The following is a 7933-nucleotide window of genomic DNA, read 5'->3' on the forward strand; positions in this document are numbered from 1 at the left end:
CGAGAAAGAAAGGTACAGATGTTATTTTTTAAACATTCTTTCTAAATTGCAGTAATAAGGTACACCTTTAAGGCGAGAAAATAGATTTTACAGAAAAAAATACAGGTGTCATTGCAACAATAGCAGTTCTTTTTAAAAACTAAAATATGACTTCTCTTTAAATTCACAAGACAATTTATTTTAATTATATTTAGCGCTAGGTAAATCAAGCTGAGAACTTGCACTTATTAAAGTATCTTTCCATAAGCAATTTAAAAAAGCAGTTCAAGCTAAATTTTTATATTATTATAAGTCTTAATTATATCTAAATATTTACATTATTTTACTAAAATATCAAAAGTTGATTAAAAGTGATTGTACTGAGTTTAAAAAGAATTTTTTTAGGTTAGAAATAATTCATTTCCTCTACATTTTAACGGAAATTTATTTAAATATGTATATTATATGTCATGTAATCTAATTGTAAGTCATTTCGGCTAGTAGGTATACCTTTTATTAGATCAATACACTTCAAATACTGAAATTTCTAAAAGCAAGTCAAATAATAAGAAGCTGTGAAATAAAAATCACATTTCTACTTTTTGTTCTTGTTACTTACAAATAAATTTGATACAGTAATTGTCTTCTGTAGAATTTTGTTTTAAGACCCGTTTTCTTAAATTCTTAATTCTTAAAAAAATTTCATCGCTGTAGCTACGGGATAATTTGTTTGCTGATCATGCAAACGCTGTATATATATATATATATGTCTTTATAGGTTATATTACTTTTAGTATTCTTTTAAGAATAGATATTATTTTATTATTGTATCTGGGTTCACGAACAGGTGTTCTTTCATCGTGTTGAACTCATCTGCTGTTTATTTTACTATTGTGTGTTTCCTTGTTTTATACTGATTTATGTGCAGGTGCATTTTTCACCGTTTTCAGCTTGTCTGTATTATATATTTTGTGCATTATAAAATTTATTACCCACTTTATTATAGAAACGTTGTAAAATAAACTTATTTATTATTAAAAAGTATTGTGTGGTGTGACCAGGGCGGATCTGTCGGAATATCCCACTGGATGTAAGAGGGGGCAAGCTAAGTTTTGTTGGAATATCTTCAGTACGACTCGCATAATAAAAGTGTAGTTCCCTAGATCTGGACGAGGTCCGGAACATTTTCAAAATTGCAAATATGATTACAAAATGTATAAAAATACCAATTTTATCTGTTTTTTACTTATATCTTATGCATTTTGGAAGAATATTGAAGAGGAAAAGTTTTAAAATTGAATTTTGTACAATATACTGTAAGTTAAAAATGTTTAAATTTATTACCGATGTTGTAAAATGAAAAAAAGGCAAAATAATGTCTCTCCGAGGGTATTCTAATTTTGGTAAAAAAAAACTTTAGAGTATAATAAAACAACAAACCAAAAATTTCATTAAAATCGGTTCAATAGTTTTCGCAAAATAATTTTTTGAAAAAAAATTTGAAAAAAATTTTCAAATTTTCAAAATATTGCATCTAGATACTTGAAAATTTTTTCACATAGAAAAGACTTCTCAGCCTTTCAAATGATTTTTGAAAAATCGAAATCGGTTGATTAGGACAACCAGAGATAATTTTTAAAGTTAACACTCTTTTTTATTTTTAAACAATTGGATTACATTTATCAATTTGCAATTTAGTTTTTTTTCAAAAATTATAATTTTAAAGTACTCGGAAAGACTTCTTTTTTTTTAAAAAAGTTAAATTCCGTTTATTGATTTTCGAGATATAAGCGGTAAAAGTTTATCGGCATTTACCGTTAATTTATAAACAATTTAGCAATAATCTTTGCTCCAGTGGCTTCGTTTTTCCGAGTTCTGAGCTGGAAAAAATTTTTATATCCATAAGTTATCGGCAGCATAGATAAATCAGCGGAAAAGCTGTCGCTCGCATGCGCGAAAAGTGACTCAAAACACGAAATGTGGGGGAGGGGGCTTTCGCTCCGAAACTGAATTCGGAAGTTCAAAATGCGAAGGTACGAAAAAAATTGCATTATTTCGGCTTCTAATGGACCAATTTCGATCTTTTTTTTAATCCAATGTCTCACGAGCCAAGGAATTCGAATATCGTAAAGCCAACAGTCTAATTTGTACATATTTTGTTGTAAACAAAGTTTATTATTTATGCATTAAATATACTGTATATTTTACCCTATGCTATTACATTTTTTCAATGAAAAAATTTGTTTACGTATATATTTCAACACTCTGAATATGAATGTATTTAGTTATAATTAATACAATTATTTAACTAATTTTTGTTTAAACAAATTTAAAAAAAATCTTTATTTGGAAATTAATTTTTTTTTGTCAAATACAAATAAAATTAAGAAAAAATAGTAATTTAAAATGATAATTTTTGAAGAAAACAGTTGCAAATTTATAAATGTAATATAATTGTTTAAAAATAAAAAAAAAGTGTTAACTTTAAAAATTTACTGTGACCGTCCTAATCAACCGATTTCAATTTTTGAGAAACCATTTGAAAGGTTGGGCGGTCTTTTCTATGTGAAAAAAAATTAAAGTATCTAGATGCTTTATTTGAGGCTGTGCAACATTTTGAAAATTCTAAATTTTTTTTCCAAATTTACTTTGCGAAAACTATCGAACTAATTTTAATGAAATTTGCTGTGTTGTTTTATTATACTCTAAAGTTTTTTTTACCAAAATTAGAATGCCCTCGGAGCAATTAAAATAATTTAAAAAATTATCCAAAAAGCTTGATTATTTTGCCTTTTTTCATCAATTGCTATTTTGCAACATCAGTAATAAATTTAAACATTTTTAACTTACAGTATATTGTGCAAAATTCAATTCTAAAACTTTTTTCCGCTTCAATATTTTTCCAAAATGCATAGATTCCAAGATATAAGTAAAATATAAATAATAAAATAGGTATTTTTTTAAATTTTTTCAAAATTTTTGCAATTTTGAAAATGTTCCGGACCTCGCCCAGATCTAGGGATCTACACTTTTATTATATGAGTAGTACTGAAGGTAATCCAGACAAAATTTGCTTGCCCCCTCTCACATCCACCTCAAAACAGATCCGCCCTGGTCTAATAATGCATTGAAAATTTACAAAAAACATTGTCACACCTGAAATATATAAAAAAAGTGTACCAAAGCTATACTTTACAATAAAATTGAAAATTATACTAGTTATAAGTATTTTTCGAAATTACTTCAAGTAAAATTACAATGAAATGTTTTCATTGTGATATTCTTCTAATTAAGTTGCAGTCTCTAGTACTTAGATTAGTGGGTTGATACTCCAAGAACCAACTACTTTATTTGAACACATATTATTGCAAATTCATAAAAAGCGCATATATTACTAAAGCTTTTGGAAATAAATGACAGTGTTAATAATGTTTTTATTATGGCACTTCAATTTTCACTGAACTTTTGAATACCAAAACGATGGCAAAAATGTTGTTACCACGCCTACATACAAAACCTGTGTTAATTAACACAAAATATTAATTACGATAAGCAGTGCCTCGGGATCGAGATCCTCCTCTTCACTGTCATTCTCCGAGGAGGAATAGTGGCCCTGAGGACCGTACACAAACATATTAGAACCGTCCAAAAATCACCACCACGGTGTCGCGAGATGTCCACCGGAATTGCCGGAAAAAACTGTTCTCCTCTGGATCACGCCGGAGCGCTCTCGCGAACCCGCATGCGATCGCATTTCGCGTCGGTGTCAGAATTTTATGTAGCGTGAAGTGTGACATAACTGTCCTGGGGGCACGCGGGTTCCTGGCACCGCTCCATCCACGGCGAGAAGCCTCATTTGCCGGTCGAAAATGGAAAGTTGTTCCGAGTCGATTTATGTCGGAGGAACTTGGCTCGGCCCGAAAAAGTTTAATATGATGGCTCGAAGATAATTTATTGTGTGGAAATTCTATTAAGGCCCTGAAAGGCGAAGGTCGACGTTTCAAAGGGCTTGACTCCGGCGGGGCAGGGCGCTAACGCTTTTTTGTGATGACTGATATTAATAGACAGCTTTCTGCGTAGTTTGCGATTAGTTGTTGTGACTTTTTTGCGTGAGGGACTATTTTTCATTTCGCTTTTGTTGTCGCCAACCTTTTAAAGGTGTTATGAAATGTTTTGCAGTAATAAAGCAAATTAAAAATTTGTCTACACAGGTCCTTTTTAATAAGCCATTTTATTAAAGGTCTCTGCTGAATCGCTACACAATTATAGACAAAAAAATTTTTTTTTTCAGTAAAGAATACAATTTTAAAAAACTTCGTCATAAATGCTAACAAAAAACATTAACCTAATTAAAATATTTGCCCTACTATTAAGGACAAAATCCGTTCGATCAAGTTATATTTTACTCAAATAAATGAATTTATCTGTCCCTAATAGCATGAGCGACTATCCCACTTAATTGGTACAGTCCGTGCGATATTTGTTTAGGTAGAATTCCAAGAAGACCCCTGCGCCACTTTCTTGGAATTAACCGCATTCGACACCCGCAGTAGAAAGACATTGGCGGCGTGACGTTCAATGTGGCAGCTTGCAGTGTAATAAAATAAATCTATGAAATTCAAATATTTTATTATCAACAAGACCATATTTTCCTCGAGTACACTTAAAAAAATCGTAGTAATCTTAAAATTTTCAATACTGAGGAAGTTACATTTTTCAAATATTTATTTTTATTCGTTATGTTAATCGCTTGTACACCTAAAAATGGGAACACCCAGTAGGAAGAAATGTTTAACTTCTAATATTTAAATAACATTTATACAAAAATAAATGTAGAATATTTTTTTAAGTTTTGCCGAAGGCACTGGGTAAACTTATGGGCTCTATTAAAATTAAAAGAAATTAATTTCCTAATGTCCAAATTGTATTTATTTATTTTTTTAAACATTATTTATTAACTACTTAATATTTTTTGCGGTTAGTCTCTATTTTACAATCATTTTTAGAACTGAGATCAATTCCTGAAAGGGAAATATAAATACATGCCACGATAACATAACATTGAAATTACTTAAAACAAAGGAATAACCGAAAGAGCTCGAAATATTTCTAAAATGAATGAAATCAGAATAATATTTGCATACTGTGTTTTGCAGTTAGGAGTTTTCAGTGTAATTTCTTATTAAAATAAATCAATTTAAGTGAAAAATAAAAGAAAGTGTGATCTATTTTCAGGGTGTTGTACAGGGTGTCCGACTAAGGTCGGCGAGGTACGATATTAGAGAACATATAGACCCTTGAGCTTCGGGAAAAAAAATTTGTTGAATAAATCGACCAAGAGAAATCGTTGGAAATAGTTTTCAAATTCGTAGCTCGGCCGCTAGGGGGCGCTACATACAAAGTTGAATTTTTCTTAGAAATGTTTCCTATTGAGAATATTAAGTAATACAAAAATGGATAGTCGGATTCATTGCGCATAACTTTTGTTATTGACATTTTGTTCTATCTCTCCACAGAGAGGGTGTCTGATCAGAAAAATGCATTTTTTTTAACGATTGTCTCATCAAAAGCCGATAGTGTTATACCTCGTTGGAAAGGTCTTTTCATGGTTTATTTTGTGGTGAATGCGTATTTGTCATTTACCTCAATATGGAAACCTATAGAAGAAGTGATTTCAGAAGCATTCCGTTTTATGGATTTCTCTCAAAAATTTTAAATGCATTGTTTTCTTTACATAAACGAATTCAGCAAAAAATTAATGAATATAGTATAAGTTTGAAACTTCTAACGAAAGTTTTGTTTATTTATTGGCGCTATTTATCCAAGTTTAGGTTGTTTCACGTTTTCTTAAAAAAGTGAAATAGCAGGATAAAACTTTTTATGGGTAAGTTTGAAGAGCATAAAAATAGCTACATTTTGACGCCAAAAAGGGTTCGATATCATTTTTTGTTATTAAGTTATTCGCAAATTAGTGATCAAAAAATAAATAATGATAATGAATTGAAGAACACGACGCTAACGAAACAAACAAAAATATTTATGTCTAGCAACATTTGTGTAATTAGGAGAGAAAACTATTGGGAATATTGTCATTATCTTGAACATTCATCAACAAATTATATATTAAAGTGACTGAACAAATTTGCAGAAAGTTAAATGTAGAACCAAAACTCATTAAAAAAATAATTCTAACAATAATAAGAGTAATAGGTACCATATAATTAATATATAAGTAGACAATTTTCGACCGTTAAATAGTTATAATTATTGCTAATATATTGTGGAGCTGTATCTAGAATGAAGAAAGGCAGATAGAATATTTGTATAGAACTGTATATAATATCTTTGTACGTATTTATGATTATTCATTTCATGATTCAAGTGAACCCTAAAGCAACATAGCTACTAAAAACATAACCTACACTTAAGTCAAAGATATCGTAGATAATCTATTGTCTACGTTAATAAAATATTAATAGCAACATTAATCGACAGTTATATGGTAGTTATATTAGATTCTACTTTCGTGGATCTGTTTGCATGTAACGTACACAATCCAGTTGTTATTAGACATATCCAATCGATAACCACTTACATTCTGTGTACCCTCACTGAATGACCTACTGGGCATAGCCCATTTCCTCAACCCTTGCAACAGCAACAGTCTGCCGCTCGATTTTCCTTGCTTAGCCATTCCTTCACAGTGTCTAGCAATAAATCAGGCAACAATTGAATAATCACTTATTAAAAAACACCTCGTTCGATTCTTTATTTGACGTAGCGTAGCAACTACAGTTTGATCGAATATGAGTGTTGTTGGACACTTTTGGCGGTTGCTAAAACATGAGACCTGTTCATTTTTGAATCGTTCGAAATTGCTCTTGCATTTAAAACAATTTGGAAAATGTTTTCGAATATATTTTTTTAAATACAACATATTAAATGATATCGAGCAGGGATTTTTTCTTGGTATATCTAACTCTTTTTTCATACAGCCTCTTCATCAGACAAGTCACTGTTAAGCTAAGCCAAAGTTGCGTAAAATAGCAACAAAATTTAGCCGCGAATGATACGCATGAAATGAAAACTGTTATCTATACGATGTGAAGTCCGATTTTGTATGAAAACATGTCTCTGGTGAGGATTGCAACTCTAATAACGGTTAAACAGTAAGTTATATACGAGTATACTTTAAAATACTTAGTAGCAATAAGAAATATTGATTTTTTTTTTGTATTTTTGCTATTAAGGGACACATACACGTTCAGTTAACCTCGAAGATAAGTGACTACGACTGAACGTGTTCTGCTTCATGCTTGTATCATACTAAAAATGAGTTATACGCCAAAATGTTACCTAATCCTACAAAGTATAATTCTAAGGCTTATTTGTGACTGTGAAAGAGTTAATCTAGATAGTAACCCGTACGTCAAATCTTATTTAATTCAATTTGTTCCTAAAATTACACTAAAAGAGAAATTGTGTTTCTGTTTGAGAAGGATTTTTTCTGCTAGAGGTCTACATCTAAGTATACCCTCTATGTATATAAAAAGCTTTAATATTTTCCCTCTTCTTACTTTTAAAAGAATTGTTTCATAGGAAAGGTAATTTTAATAATTCGTTATAAACATCATTAGAAACTACAAACACTAATTGTAAGTTATATTTATATTTTTTCCATACAAGATTCTGAAAATTAAAAAAGTCTTAAATACCTATATAAAATACATAGAGAAAAACATTTATTTTTTTTTACAGAAGTGGCTCAGCTTTAATAGCGTTTTAAAAATAAATTTTTAAATATATTATATTGTTATATAGTTATATAAAATGGCAGGTAATCAAAATTAATGACTTTATTGATAAAAAATGGTGAATAGGAAAAATAAGCACTGATGAAATAATGATTACGCCATTTTTCAGGAAGTACCTAACAAAATGTCGGCAATATTAT

Source organism: Anoplophora glabripennis, unplaced genomic scaffold, assembly GCF_000390285.2.
Source record: "Anoplophora glabripennis isolate ALB-LARVAE unplaced genomic scaffold, Agla_2.0 scaffold143, whole genome shotgun sequence".
Classification (NCBI taxonomy): Eukaryota; Metazoa; Arthropoda; class Insecta; order Coleoptera; family Cerambycidae; genus Anoplophora; species Anoplophora glabripennis.